The sequence below is a fragment of the Aedes aegypti genome, unplaced genomic scaffold, assembly GCF_002204515.2.
Source record: "Aedes aegypti strain LVP_AGWG unplaced genomic scaffold, AaegL5.0 Primary Assembly AGWG_AaegL5_hic_scaff_1522_PBJ_arrow, whole genome shotgun sequence".
NCBI classification, from domain to species: domain Eukaryota; kingdom Metazoa; phylum Arthropoda; class Insecta; order Diptera; family Culicidae; genus Aedes; species Aedes aegypti.
The window spans coordinates 18,871-34,551 of NW_018734969.1; the positions used below are offsets into that span (position 1 = coordinate 18,871).

The following is a 15,681-nucleotide window of genomic DNA, read 5'->3' on the forward strand; positions in this document are numbered from 1 at the left end:
CTGAAGGTGTCTGGATTCGATTCCCGGTCGGTCCAGGATCTTGTCGTTATGGAAATTTCGCTCCCTCATTGTCTCACCTGACTTGGTGCGAATTTCTGGGCGAAGAAGGTCACCGAAAGCAAGTGTGCAAAAACATTCTGTAATGAAAACTGTTGTAAGACTTTATGACAAATTACGATTTTATTCCGGCTCCCAGGATGGAACGAGGCAAAAGGTTCCTGTCTGTTTTATTTTGGATGACTTAAACCTTATCAGACAACAACGCTTTTACCGTTTTAGAACATTCTCGATTTAATACAGCTTGGTGGGCAAAATGGTTAAACCAGAAATGAGAGAGAGTAATGAATTTGGATTTGGATTGGGTAGGGATTCTTTCTCGATTCGCAGTTGAATTTTTGCGTTCATTTTTTATAGGATTGCAGTTTCCACTAATGGATAATTTACCTTTATCATCATGAACGCACCCCATGATGAGTGATCTTCGTTAAAATTGAAACAGGAAATGATCTCCGATCATCAGTTGACCTAATCGATAGCTGTCCTTTTTCATTACTCGTTGATCATCAATATCTGAGAGACATTCATACTCCCGCTCATTTCTCTCGAATTCGTCAGAACCTTCTCATGAAATTCGCACCGAATCCATGGTCCCACCCATGTGTTAGGTAGTTTCTTCGGAGAGGTTGATCGTGTTGATTGATGTGTCGTGGTTTTAACAAATTGATCGATTGATTTGCATGCTTAATTGAAGATTGTGTTCCCGAAGTGATCGTTAAAATGAGTGGTGCAGGAAAATGATTCGCTACAAGGCCATCAACCTCGAAAATTTCAGACCAACGATCGTGCAGCATAGCGACTAGGATTCCAGGGCAGAGCATTCCAGAAGGCGGCGGCTAAAAGTGGCGGCTCTTGTGCGAGGTAAGAACCACTACAAGGACTTTTACCGATTTCACAAATACATTTAAAATCGTTGTGAATTCCTAATAATCGATCGGTTTGTTATTGATATGGTGCGAGGTCAATAACCCCTGGTCGAAGGTCGATGACCCTGGCTGGCTTTGGATGTGTTTTGGTTTACGGTTATTGCTTCTTGCTAAAATTAGCCAGACAGACGTGGAAGGCGATTAGTCCGTTACTGAACATTGAGAAGGATCAAGTGCTGTGCTGAATTTCGTGATTCGAGAATTTATTCATTCTTGACCAGACTTGCAAAAAGTTGGTTAACTAAATGAGGGGGATTAGATCGTTGATTTTTGTGAACTTATGTGCAGTGCTGTTGAATATAAAGGAGTTTAAGGTAATGTGACTAAAATAAAGATTCTTCATGTGCATGTTTTGTCTTTGTGTGATTTTCGTGTTGGTGTCCGTTTTAGTATAAGAGGCAGACGAACAAAAGACAATCTTCTAGACTATTTAAGTATTTTCAAGTACAGCTTCAGGGAGAAAACTTGTGAATTTGGGAAAAGGAATTTCAAACAAATGAGCATTACGCAAGACAATTGTTCGGTGTTCAGACAGACTGAACTAAGTGCTTTTTAAAGGTTTCAGGAAACTGTATCCCAGGCATTCCAAATAACAATATATTCGCATTATTTGTTATAATAATAGAACTTATCTCTTTGATGATCCATCAGTATCAAAAAAGCATCGAAAATATTAAAATTGATGGAGTCCTTAACGTATCTTCAGAACGCCAAAAAATCATGTAGTCCACTCTGTCTGAATTGGTCGGTGAATTTATTCTAAAATAATACTGATTGTTCTGTTCAAGAAAATTTGTAATGCTTATTTAATAATTGATTACATTTCATTGAAGCGGTGTAAATTCAAATTATTTTCTTCAGTAATTTTACTGGATCATTTGGCCGTAGTATGTTAGGCTGAAATTCGTTAGGTCCAAGTACGTTAGGTCAAATAAGTCTGTAGGCCGAATGAGCAAAAGCTAAGAAAGAATAGTCTATAATGAAAAAGGATAAGTTTTTGGATTCTGTTACGTTTTGACTGTTTCGGTCTAATGACTCATTCGGCCAAACAAACTTGATCCTAACGTACTTCGGCCTAACGACCTGTCATTTTTTTTTCATGTTATGTTTAGGCCTCCCTGAATTGCATTGTCTAAGTTCAATATCAGCCTGCTACATATTTGTATGCCAATAGGCCATGCTTTTAGGCCATTGTTCAATAGCCATCACACATTTGCCAATGAGTTCTATATATTAGACTCTGATTCAATTTCACCGCTACTTTTCAATATTATCGCAAACTTTCGAACTAATCTCCTGACCTTTACCAACCATTGATTCAACTTCCATTCATGCAAGGATTTCTCTTGGAATTTTTCTGGGTCCAAAAAAGTTCCTAGATAAACAAAGATTTTCTTTTACTTTTTTTTCGTTTTTGGAAAACTCTTTGGAGTTTGTTCAGTATTGCGCTCTCTGGAAATTTTATGTAAATATTAGTCTTTATTGATGCACATAAAAGAAGAAAATCTTTGGACATACATTTACATCCATTCCTTAAATTACATGACACCACTGAAACAAAAAAAAGGTCATGACGTATCTAAGAAGATTAACTTTTACGATATGACTTATAAATAAGCCTTTACTGTACTTGTGATTCTCATTGTTATTAAGAGAGTGTCGTATCACTAATAAAAGGTGACTCTCCGATCCTCACTAATCCTTGTATCTGAATCGAGTTACAATGCACAGTAGTTCAAGCAACATAGGAGAGCGGTCATAAATGTGAATTTCGATAAATTAGTCGTAAAATGATGCAATTTTATACGTTTTCACGGTTCTACATGCAAAATAGATCATATGCTGAGAGAAGGAGGGACTAAGGTTTACAACCCCCTTCCCTTCTCGTATTGACTTACAGTGGTCACACTATTATGGGTCACCCACTATTATGGGTCACCCACTATTATGGGTCATTTCCATTTGAATTGCATGCAAAACAGAGTGACTAATAATTGTGACAAGGTGACCCATAATACTGTGACCACTGTAAATGACTTTTTCATGATTTCAGACTTATTCACCTACATGTACCAGAATAATGAACAATGTCGCAGAAACTCTACAACTAAGGCTCTCTAGTTGTATTATTGAGCAGCCTACTTTGATTGTATGCTGAAAACATAAACATGATTCTACTGTTCAGCAGCCATTTGTTATGGATCAAATAATGTTGTGATATATTGGATATACGTCACTAAGGTGGTTACCACCCAATCTGGCCGCAAACGGTCGCAGCTGAATTTATGTGCAAAACGTAATGTAACTATATAGGCAACTTTCATAGAAGAACGCATTAAGTGATTTGGAGGGGAAGCATTTTTTCGGTTCAATGAAAGTTTTCAGAATTTCTAATCTATTGAATTATAGCTGTATATCAGTTTCCCAACAAAATATGCTCATTTTTAATTTTATGTTTCTTGGAGATCGATTAAATCCTTATTGATAACTAGTGCCATTGATAATGCACTTGTAAAACACCTGAAACATTTTCTGACAGGGTTATAAAAGTGTTAAAATATTTTGATTTTTAAGATTTGTTGAAGCCGATGTTTGGATTTATGACTTATGGGGGAACCACTGTGCAATAGTTGGCTACCAAATATTTCTCTTCTTCACCAATGATCTTAAGTGCGTGGCCGGCGCCGTTTTTAATTTCATTTGAAAAGAATTGGTTATGAGATGAAAAGATATGCTATAGATGGCTTAGGAAGTTTTTTTTCCTGTTAAATTGTGGCGACTCGGCATAGTATTGTCGTAAACGGTAGAATTGCTCTCGTTTACACTTTTTTTTACTTGTGTCACCCTACAGTAATTGAACTAACAGTTTTTTAAACTGAGAATCATGTCAAATCATACCGAAAAAGTTATTATTCTAAGTTTCTTAGATCCGACTATATCTGAATATGCACATGGAAAAAAAAATTGTGAGCATCCCTAACGAGGCAAGTGCGGATAGGTCCTGATTTCGCATGCTAAAACCCCTAGTGGTTATCCATGCAAGATGTTTGAAGTTAGTTGCACTTCATTTTGATCGCTTTGGTTTTGATCTAGATAACTTGCAATTGATATAGATCAATTTTAACTTATCATATGGACGTTCTAATAAAAATGTCCCTTCTGCATTGTTTCCTCAATAAGACTTTTTTCGACCCAATTTTGCTTTTATAAGTACAGTGAACATGTTTGAGCAGGAATCATTTTGTTTTTTGATTAATCCGTTAACGCCCAGTGTCCTATTTTGAGGACAGACGCGCCGAACGCCCAGCGTCCTCAAATCACTGTCCTCAGATTTGCGCAAATAACTTAAAAACGATACAAAATATAATCATGTTTGAAGCACTTGGTCATAGACCTGATATCTTCCAGTCAGTTGGCATTATATTTCGGAATTCACTCACCTGGTGGCTCTACAGCATTATCGAATATATTCTACCCCCTGAAAAACTTGGAAGTCAAATTATGACAATGCATATCTCTGTTGTTTTCTAAGCGATTTCGAAAAATTCTTTCAGCGATGGAACCAAGCAACATTCAAAATCATTGCCCATTTTAACACTCTCAAAATAAATGCGTCTACTCAACGTTATTTGACAATAGACACTTCCAAGCGTTTTGGAAAATACCTTTTACAATAAAAAGAAATTCAATGCGATGACATATACTTTTTTCGACATGAAAGTTATAGTAGAAGTGCAGGGAAATCGTTTTAGGTTGGTTGGTTTGACTTTATTAACGAGATTTTTAGCCCTGTGCTAGTTCATCTCGGGACCAACGGCTTTACTTCCCTTCCGAAGGAAGTCGTCACTATAACTTTTTACGTCATAAGTGACTATGTCGGGGATGGGATTCGATCCCAGGTCCTCGGCGTGAGAGGCGAGTGTTCTAACCACTACACCAGGTCCGTCCCCAAATCGTTTTAGCAGAAATCAGGTTTTTTGGTTACACACAAAATTTATTTTACTAAAACAATAATAATAAATATAGTAATATTCTTTATTTGAAATTGTTCGCTTATAAAACAAAATCAAAAGCGATGACATATAGTTTCATCGACATCAATTTGACTAAAGTAGTCCAGTGAACATTTTTGAAATATAAATTAATTGATTACACTCAAAATTTGTTTTACTAGATAAACTACGAGACATATTAGGTTTCCAATATCTTTGCATGGCAATCAAAATACATAGCAATGATATCTAGGGTTTTCAGCATACATCTGCTTGTACATTTCCAGCGAACATATTTGAGAAGACATAGTTATTTTGCATTACACACAAAACAATTTTAATGACAAAACAAAACTTACGATAAACCCTAGATTTTCAACCTCTTTTTCTAAGAAATGGCATATACTTTTTTTTGACATGAACATACTTGTAGAATTTCTGCAGTGATGCATTTTAACGCGTTCAGTTCGCGTTCCAGTTAAATTTTTGAACCTCAGCGATCAAGTAGGCTTGAACATTGAGCAGTTCAAAAATATGAACCCGTGCGAGCCAAAAATGAACCAATTGACTTTGACTGATACACGACATAAATCTATGTCAATGTTATGTTTAGAAATTTAAAACAGCAAAAGCAGTATTGATTTTTCTGTTCATGAAAATTTAAGACGATCAATTCATTCATTTCTCACGTAAGAGCTCCAATCTAAATTGTGAACTGAACGGGCCGTTCTTGAGCAGCGGCTGGCTCTTGCTCGGAAGTTCATTGTTTACTGCGTTCTCGTGCAAATTTGGCTCGGGCTCCGTTCACTTTTTGCTCGCGTTCAGTTCATAATGCATCACTGAATTTCAGTGAAAAAATAGTTAATTATGAAAACACTCATAATTTATTTTACCAAAAATAAATGTTGAAACATTTTATTTTGTATAACTGCATGCCCACAAATCGAGTTGAAAAGCAATGACATGTAGTTCTTAGTTATAAATTTGATTGCACAAGAACAGTAATTACATATGAACATAAAGAGAAATTTTTGATTACGCTCAAAATTTCTTTCGCTTAAAAACTACAAGATATCAAGATACAAGAAGTTTAATTAACATAAAAAAATCAGATGACATAAAAAAGTTTTTGTGTTAAAAAATTAAGAAAACTCTCTTTGTTTTAAATTATTTGCTAGTAAATCCAAACTTGTAGCGAAGACATTCAACTTTTTCGACATAAATTTCATTCTAGATGTTCCAAAAATATGTTTGAGCAGAAATAGAAAATAGCAGAAATGGAAAACACTCAAATTAATTTTACCTTAAAACTACCTAAATCTTTTTCTCGACGATGCATTGATTATTGTGAATGTGTCAACGCGTTAGAGCAGAAATAAAGCTTTTTGTTTACACTTATTTTTTCACCTAAAGAGCTACTAAAACTCATGGTTTTAGCCTATTATTCTGTAGATCAAAATGCAAAGCAATGATATGTTGTTTTATTGACAATAATTTGCTTTTAAATGTCTGGTGTATATGTCTCAGCAGAAATTAAATTTTAGATAAGATTCAAAATTTATTTTACTTAAAAAACTAGAAAAAATCCTATTATTAAACCCTTTTTTTACTTTAAATTAAAACTCAAAGCGATGCAACATGCCATCGTTGTTAAAGCATTAGTGTTAAAACGTTAAATTTTGTTTTTTTAAATTAAAATATATTTTGAGTGTAATCAAAAATGTATATTTCTGCCCAAAAATATTGACTGGGCTTTAATAATCAAAATCATGCAGAAAAACTACGTGTCAGTGGGTCGAATTTTGAAGCGTCTTCTGGTGGCTGGACGGGTTTTTTTGTGGAGGGGCTGGGAATCAATCCATGACCTTCCGCTTATGAAGCGAAAGCGTAACCTTAAGGCTACAGACCCCCCTAATTTTAACATTTGAATAATTTTGAATTATTTGACATCAAGATATAGGGAAAGTGTACCGGTTATGGTCATAGTGGATCCCTAATTGGCCATACGCATAATTTCTAATTTTTTTCATAAGTGTCGGATTGTTTTCGCGATCTGCAGCAATATTCTTCATTCGTGAAAATACCTATCGAGGTCTTGTTCAGAATTTTTATAGAGGTCAATGGGCGATCTCTGGCGATTTTTCTTTGCAAAAGTAAGTTTGCCAATAATTAATCCCATGCAAACTCTGAACGGTTAGTGCTAAAATATAGTTTCTCCGATCAAGCTGAAATTTATCATAGTTGTTATGGAACTTAAAACCAAAAAAGTGAACTGGAGCGAGAATCTAAATTTTGTCCCACTCTAATGGGCAGATCACTTACCAAACATCATTGACTCAAAGGGAGGCTTACTTTCTTATTTGTTGTTTAGAAGCTCGCATGAAAAAGCTTTTATATGTGGTTCTAGAAATGATTAAACATACCAAGCAAAAATAAACATTATTCGTCAATAAACTTGGTTTAAAACACTGTAATATGTATTATTCCTTTCATCAAAGACATGAAAACCACGATGCAAGATTACAAACATTATAATAGGAATAAGCTTACTTCAATTTCTTTGTATTTCACTAATGGAACTGTTAGCGGTTATCGTAAAACGGGGGTATCTTTGATAATGCGAATAACTTTGATAGCGCGGGACCCACCATATACACACTTAAACAGATTTTATGAGTTCGGTAAACGAAATCACCGAAACCGATCAGTAATTCACAAAATACTGATGTTTCGGTAATTGACCAGCTTTTGACAGTGCGTCACGAACAAAATAACTGAATTTTTAGTAAGCTGTGATTAAAATTACCGAACATTTTGTAAATCTACGATATCACCGAAGTCTGTGAAATATTTCACTGACTATTCGGTAATCAATGAGTTAGACTACCGACAGCTCAGTAATTTGGCCCCGTTCGAAACGTCAAAAACGAACCTTTAGCTATTTACTTATGGAGTTTCGAATTTTGATTTTTCCTACCATTTTTAGTAGAACAATTATTTTCAAAAGATTTAGTGCGGATGATGAAACAACGTTTACGGTAAATAAAGGCAAAATTATTGTAGATTATATTGAATATACAATTTTAAATCGTTTACAGCTTTATGTTCACGTCCGTCTGCAAGCTTTTCCACTGCTCCTTTCCAGCACCACACAGAAGGTTCTACGTTACAGTTGCATTTGGTTGAGCTCGACGCATGCATCATGGACATGTCCGCAATAATTGCCAAGCCTAGTGGCAATAGTTAGTTACTAGTAACTTACTACTGTTAATAAAGTGTAGTGAAAGAATCCTATATTTTTGTTATATTTTCATGGCTAAAAAACAATCTTCCGGGAAAAAAGCGCCAGTCCGAAGTTACAGATTTTCGGTAAATAGTTACCGATCGCTCAGTAATTTTGACAAATACCATCCGGAAAGCAAATTACGGACCGTTCGGTAATCTTTTCATTTACCGAACATATTACCGATCGTTCAGCTGTTGAGATTTCGGTAAATAAATTACCGACGTCGGTGATTTGTTCTAAGTGTGTACTAAATGAAATAAGATAATATCTGTTAATAAGTTAAGCAAGACGAATGCAAAAGTAAAGAATATTAGTATGACACTTCGTATCAAAGCTAATTTCATTTGAATCGAGAATATTTGAGAACTTAATATAAGAATATGGAAAACTGCTTTTGCAATATCGAAACGTTTATGAACAATCTGTTCTACAATCACTATTTGATGTAGTTTTGAATAGTTCGTCACTTATGTTTGACAGCCCTAGTTATCATAGACCATGAATATGGTCTCAAATCTCTTAGCGAAACCCACTTCTACAAACTGGGACCATTTTTGTAAATCTAAGTCAGAAGTTTCCATTTAACGTTTAAAGCCGAGAGGTATGCAATGCCTTATAAGTGTTACGCAATTATTTCAATTTGTTTAGTTTACACTCCTTTATCAAAGTAACCCCAAAACAGAACCAACTTGTCTTTTGGCATCTATCTATCAATCTATCAACGCACATGGTTTGGTATTTTTTCGCATTTTGTCCAAACAAAAACTAAAATTTAGGCGAGAATTTGCAAAGTACACCACAAATAAACACCATTCACGAAGCTAGCTCAAAAGTAGTGAAAATTGGGAGCGGGCCAGTTGGCATAAGGTCATTTGGAATAACGCCATTTGACATAACGGATATTTGGCACAACGGTCATTTGGTATAACGGACATTAGGCCATAATTTTTAACTAAGTGAAAGATGAGGGTCATTTGGCTTAACGGACATTTGGCATAATTTCAATTTATTTTCTGTACATACTTAAATTAAAGATTTTAGTATTAACTTACCGTTTTATTTTAGCAACAACTGAATTATATTTTATAATAATTAGCTATTTCCATTTTAAACAAAACAATTTACACTTTTAGACAACATCAAAAACAGTTTAAAATGTTGTCCTTTCTAATAACAATTATGAACTACGTATCTTCTATGTTATTCTAAATGGTTAATAATGTTTACATACATAATAAAAGATTTCTAAACAATTTTTGGATAGGGCGTAACTGCCTTTATAAACAAAGCCAGAAAAAAACTGAGATCTTTTCCCAAATTACAGAAGATTAGTAGCAACAGCTGTTGAATAATCATACATTCCATAGTTGTCAAAATCACTAACAATTTTCTGAATTTTTTTATGGTTTTTTCCGCATCGGTTTTGCGTTTCCGACTGGAATTGGATTAATTAGAGCCAGAATTTGTCCGCGGGTATGCTTTTTTCCAGCTGGAATTATTTCAACATTTTCAAGATTCCTACATGACTCCCAACTAGACCGTTCCAGCGCCTATACCAGGCATCGATCTGGTTGGTTGTCCTAGGAATCTCGTTGTTGATACTGTCATAGACAGACCATAGAGCTGGATGAAACATTGGATCTACTCTGATGACACGTCCCTTTCAGAATAACGGAATGATCCCGATCTTATAATATTTTTAATGTACAACGGCAAAGTGTACACCGGCACAACGAACAATATATCTTCACTCCAAAAATTTTCTCTAAAAATTCTAGACATAATTTCTAGAATATTGAGCATAACTTTAAAGCAGCAAAAAACTTGAAAAAAAACAATTAGGTCAGTAATTTGAACTCGGAAGAACCACGAAAAAAAACTAAACCGCGCAGCTTAAAAATTTTGAGACTAACAAATCTTAGTATTGTCATCATAGGCGTTGAAAAACGGGATAAAGTATGCATGACTTGTTTCGTATGAGATTTTGAAGTTCAAGTTCTTCTTTTTTCTGGCGTTACGTCCCAATTGGGACAAAGCCTGCTTCTCAGATTAGTGTTCTTATGAGGCACTTCCACAGTTATTAACTGAGAGCTTTTTTTGCCGTTTGACCATTTTTGCATGTGTATATCGTGTGGCAGGTACGAAGATACTCTTATGCCCTGGGAAATTTCCTTTTACGGAAAAGATCCTCGACCAGCGGGATTTGAACCCACGACCCTCAGCATGGTCAAGCTGAATAGCTGCGCGTTTACCGCTACGGCTATCTGGGCCCCTGTTCAAGTTCAAGTTTTATGATGTATGAATACTTCAATGCAAATCTATGCATTAGCTTATCATTTTGATAAGCAGATGTTTTTTTTTTGTGGAGCGTTAAACTGTCGTAGTTATTCTTATAGATTCATTCTTTTGTTTGAACACAAGATGCCAATAAAAGATAATTGTAGCAGCAATGTTGTTGCATTTTTAACTTCTGTTTTCCAAAGTCAAAACCTTATTTCAATCTGTGCGGCGCCTTTAAGAAATATTGCGTCAGTGATTGACACCCTATTTCATCTTCATAGTATTTATCTAGAGACTTACCCTTCTTCTAACATTAGGTATTCTTTTGAGGGCTATTGCTATAGCGATGTGACGCCGCTATTTTCTTATATAGGAATTTGCCCTTCTTTTAAACATGACCTATTCTTTTGCGTAATATCACAACAGTGCCATGTGAAAAAGAGTATCAAATAACCCTTACTTTTTAGATGGTTTGATATTATGCCCAATGTCCGTTATGCCAAACGACCCTCTCTTCACATATGGTTTGATATACCAAATAATTCTTCATTTACACAATGACTGGATATTATGCCAAATGACCCTTCATATAAACATAGTTCAAAATTATGCCAAATGACCGTTATGCCAAATGTCTGTTATGCCAAATGTCCTTTATGCCAAATGGCGTTATGCCAAATGACTTTATGCCAAATGACCCTGACCCGTGAAAATTCATATGTTATGCGAGTATGGGCAGTTCAGTATATTAGTAAAGAATACCCATCCTACAAATTTTTCATAAAAATGATGATTCTTGTTGTGCGGAAAAGAGTATATAACTTTGAAAAACAGCTTTTTGCAGAAGTTTTTGGAAAAACTTTTTAGTCTCCATCCAAAAGCGTTTTGTTAGATTTTATTTTATTATTTTCATAACACCGTAGAATAGTATTTAAACGATGCACAGAAAACCGATTACGATTTCATTGATAAATAAAAGGTATAGTATAAACAAAGTGTCCACTTTATATGATGATCAGTCCTCAAAAGGGGCTGTCCAATAATCACGTAGAGTAGATGTACCAATAGTGGAGGTACTAAGCACGATTGAACTTCATTCAACCGCCTAAATTCAAGAAGCGCAATTAATGTACATGGTAATGTTGTAACGGGAAGTAACGACCATTGACTTAACCCCTCTACCGGCAGCTTCATTTTTTACCGCAAGGAAAAAATTCAAATCGCGATAACTTTTTTGTGTCTCGGTATTTTTGTACCATTTTTTCACAAGTTCTTAAAAAACTCTTCTAGTTTGAGGATCCGTGTCGATATTGATGATTGGTGATCTGGTTTTAAAGATATTCCAATGTTCCTTGGGGGACCGACATTTTCCATACAAAATGTCTTAGGCGGCCATTTTTTTTACGTCCATTTATCGAAAAAGTAAAATGTGGGCTATACAATGCCATGTAATAAGGAGCTACTCTGAAAAAATCATACAAATTGGTTAAGAATTCTAAGAGATATCTGAAAATTACGATATGAGGTTTTTTGAAGTTTTCAAGATCTTTATTTGGTCAGCTTGGTACTAGCAACATAAATGCTCATTACTCAAAGACGGCTGCTCCAAATTGCTTCATTTTTTCAAAACATACTCTCATTAATATATTGTTCCAAAGAGTGAATATCTGAATACGTTAAAAAATCTGTAGCCTAAGATATAAACGTGGGTTATGATTAAGCTTTGGTCCCCCAAGGAATTTCAGAATATCTCTGAATCTAGATGACCAATGATCAATATCGAAATGGATCCTCAAACAAAGAAGATTATTTTGAGAACTTGTGAAAAAATGGTGCAAAAATACCGAGAAACAAAAAAGTTATCGCGATTTGAATTTTTCTCCTGCGGTAAAAAATGAAGCTGCCGGTAGAGGGGTTAATGAGAAAAATGATTTCATCGCAGTAATCCACGGCATGTCATGAAAAATAATACCTCCATTATTGGTACACTGTTCCTTTAGTTGCGGTTTATTTATAATTTGTGTTCCTATAGTTGGGGTATCCGTTGTTTTCTTATGAGCTCCTCCACTATAGGAACACTATGCCGCAACTATTGGTACAAGCAAGAAAAGTTTTAGCAATTTTAGTGATACTTCATCAGTTTTAACGCTCTTTTCAACTATTCCTTGCATCAACAAGCCAATACGTCGATTGGCAGTGTCGGTTCTGTGGCCAATGTGATAAAATCAGTGAAAACGGCACTACCACAACTATAGGAACACCCACAACTAAAGGAACACTTACCCTAGTCATTTTTTTTGAGATTTCAGATTCCTCCATCCCCCTCGTGGTCATTTATCCATACAAAAAAATTAAAATTTGGGTGAATCGTGGTCATTAACCATACCCCTCCGCCGATAAATGACCACCTGATTAACATTTTAATTTAGGCTGACAAAAGAAGAATTTAAGATTTGTTCCTGCCTTATGGCCGCACGGGACATCATCATAATCACCCTATCCATTTCAAGAAGCAAATTCCAAGAACCACTCCATATATCAATGCGAAAATGTATCTGATTCTATATATGTAGTGCACAACCCAATACATTTTCAGCTTCATCGGTTTACTAAAACTCGAGATTTGCTTCCACCAAGTTTTGATGATAATTGTTAGAGTGAGACGAAAGATAGAAAAATTAACACGGTCTCCCGTGTCACCTTATATTGGACAATTTGTTTGAGCTAGCGTTGTTAGGTCCCACTTACCCCGCGCAGTAGTTTATAAAACCTTAATAGTTTTAAGATCTCTTATTTTAACAAAAAAAAACCGCAGTTTTCAAAATTTTCAAACCGACATCCATGTACACTGTATTGAATAGCCACCTCAGTTCCAATCCACTTTGTCACAACTTCCCATTATCAGTCCTGCTAGTACAAATTGCACTTAGTCCAACAACCTGCATCACCGTCACACATCGTCAACTAGTCGGACGTTATTTATGAGATACGATCAATTACGTGTAGAACAAAAAATCCAATTTATCCATTCTCTTCCAGCACAGGTACACTACCTACTGCTGCACGTAACATCCCAGGTTCTCTGCGTAGCTCATGTTTCGATTTTTAATTTCCGGAATGCATTCCATTGGTGGTTGATACGATTTTTTTTCCTCCCACTCAACAGGATTCATCCATCTCAACCCAATCGCTCACCGAATACACATTGTGGTAGATTTATTTCCGTACATGCGGACGACAAAGACCCATCAACATTGTCACCTGGCGTCACCGTAATCCCGTGTCAAAATCGAGATAGAACAGGATAGGAACCAGAAAAAAAACAGCAGCTGAAAAATGATGGCGGCATCTTGTCCACCTTTCAACAAGCACATCTTCATCGGTGGAGGCCCACCGAGTGAGACCACCGGCAGCGAGATTTCCTCGGTGGAAAGCGACTGGGGTGATTTGCGGTTGATTGCCGCCCAGCTGGGAGTGGCCAATCCGGACGATCTGCATGTCGAGCGGTTCAAAGTCGACCGTCAGAAGCTGGAGGAAATGATCAAAGGTTGGTGTGAAAAGGATAATGAAAACATTGAGGTTGAAAAAAAAAAGTGCTCCAAAGGCTCTTTCAGAGATTTCTCTTGGATTTTTTTGAAGATTCCTCTAGGGATTTTACCACAACTTTATTCAAGATAATCTCTAAAGTGATTAATAAGCGATTTCGACTTCACAAAGAAATTTCAATCGCAACTAGATTTTTTTTAAACAGAAAAAATAGGACTCCAGGAGCACCTTCAGCTATTCCTCCTGAAATTATACCTGAAATTTCTCCAGGGATTTCTTCAAGGAATATTTCAGAGTTTCCTCCAGAAAAATCTCTACAGGGATTCCTCTAGAGAGTTGGAAACGAGTTTCTTTAAGTCTTGTAACAGGAATACCTTCAGTAATTTCTTCATTGAATCCTTCGATAACATTTTTAATAAGATTCCTCCAGGATTATCTCCAAGAATTCCTCTATGAACTTTGTCAAGGGATTCCTCCAGAGATTCTTTCAGGTATTTTTCAAGCGATTCCTCATGAAGTTTCTTCAGAGATTTCTCCAGAAATTCTTCGAGAGACTTCTCCAAGCATTCTTCCAGAATGAAATCTATTGGGATTCTTGCAGATATGTCTAAAAGGATTTCTCCAGGGATTCCACCAAGGGTTACACTAAGACAACTTTTTTAAGAATTACTCCAGATATTTCTCGAGAAATTCCTTCGAGGATGCATTCAGTGTATTCCTTTCGAAATTCCTCCAGGAATTATTCCGGAGATTTCTTCAAGGGATTCTCAACGGATTGCTCCAGAGATTCTACCAAGAATTCTTGTAGGGATTCGACATGGAATTTTAAACTGGGTTCCTACAAGTAATTACTTCACGAATTCTTATAAGGATTCGTCAAGAGTTTTCTCTAGAAGTTCTCCTTGAGATAGCTTTAAAAAGCAAAATGGAGCGATGTAGGGATTTTTACAACTACGCAACTATTTTAGCAAGTCCTCCAGGGATTTACCTAGAAATTCATCCAGAGAATTGTTCTGAGCCTCAAAAAATACCTCAAAAAATCATTAGAAAATATTTCAAAGATTCCATCATGAATTCCTCCACAAATAATCACAATAGTTTTTGCAGAAACTCCTTCCATGAAGAAATTTTTTGAGAAAATTCGTAGATAAACTCCTGGAGAAATACTTGGAAGAAGAAATTCTAAGAGGAACCTATAAAAAAAACTAAAAAATCTCTGTTTTTGGAGGAAAACCAGGGATATTCTCTAAAGGAATTCCTGAAAAAAATCCTAGGACAACTTTTGGGGGAACCATTAAAGGGTTTTCTGGAGTAATCTCTGGAGAAATTCCTAGAAAAATTGCTAGAAAAATTTTAGAAGGATTACCGTGGCAAATTGCTGGAGAAATCCTTGGAGAAATCCCTAGAGACAAATCTTGCAGTATCCTCGGAAAAACAATCTGGAAGAACCACTGTAGATATTTTGCTGGAGAAAACTCTGACAATATATATTTTTCTGGAAAAATCCATTGAATAATCCGTGGAAGAATTGTCAGATTTATGGAAAATTACTTGAGAAATTTCTGGAAATTTTTCTAAAGAAACATCCGGTGAA

General features: G+C 35.7%; 1 long non-coding RNA gene across 2 annotated transcripts; it reads left to right on the forward strand.

Moving 5' to 3' along the window:
* The first annotated feature begins 612 nt into the window (after positions 1 to 612).
* On the forward strand, positions 613 to 13,906 carry LOC110680514. 2 transcript variants are annotated; one of them, XR_002502905.1, is made up of 2 exons: positions 613 to 918; positions 13,708 to 13,906. It is a non-coding gene; the product is annotated as an uncharacterized LOC110680514 (long non-coding RNA). The 2 variants fall into 2 exon arrangements; XR_002502906.1 differs by lacking the exon at positions 613 to 918 and adding an exon at positions 1,080 to 1,297.
* Positions 13,907 to 15,681: the final 1,775 nt, after the last annotated feature.